The following is a 929-nucleotide window of genomic DNA, read 5'->3' on the forward strand; positions in this document are numbered from 1 at the left end:
CATTTGCACTTAATCTCTGAGCAAACGTTTAGAGTTACTCGTTTTACCCTAACAAATCAGTTCGTTCATATTTCATTTCTGCATTTACCTTATCCTGCCATAACGAATAATGCTAAGGAATTCTCGTCTATGCAGGTACAGTGAGGCTTCACGTTCAAATGGTATAATAGTATAAGTGCTGATATCTGCTGGCCCTACTAGTTAAACTTCAAACAGCAGCACTACAATGTAAACTTATTCTGATGTGAAGTTGCTCTCAATTGAAGTGGGGCTCTCGTGCACTTTCCTATTCAAGCATTGAAATTAGCATATCAGTTAACGTAAGCAGAGAGTGCAGTGGTACACAAATCTGCTGCTGGTGGTGGTGGTGCAATACTCGCTCGGTGTTTGTTGTTGGCTAAGCGAGAAGTTAATATTTTTATTACTGTATATAGTTTCGCATACGCTATGGTGTCCACTTTTATTTTTTGTGTGCTTTTTGTTCTTGTTATGCCTTGTACGGTTTTGCTTTGCTTCACTTTGCTTTGCTTTGTTGAGTGGCAAAGAGGCGGCGTTTTGTGCATTGTGTGTTGAGTATGCATTATCTCTTTATCCCTCCGCTGGTCCCTTTTCACAGCAATGGGATCGTTTGTCATTGTTGTAGTTGCTCTGCTGTGTGGATTTTACCGTATGATAACGGTGTCAACCTCAGCGCCGCATTGTAGCGTTTTATTTGCCGTTGTCGCACTTCTGCTTGCATGTGACTTAATGTAAGTGTGTGTATGTGTGTGTGTGTGTGTGTGTGTGTGTGTGCGTTTGTTGCAAATATATAGAGAAGCTCTTGCATGTTTGCTTGTATGCGCACTTATATATGGGTGTGCGTGTTTACGTTTGTGTTCGAGGTAGTATTTCGGTATTTCGTGTGTGCGGAGTGTGTTGGTGCTTGTATG

The sequence above is a fragment of the Teleopsis dalmanni genome, chromosome 2, assembly GCF_002237135.1.
Source record: "Teleopsis dalmanni isolate 2A chromosome 2, ASM223713v2, whole genome shotgun sequence".
Lineage (NCBI taxonomy): Eukaryota > Metazoa > Arthropoda > Insecta > Diptera > Diopsidae > Teleopsis > Teleopsis dalmanni.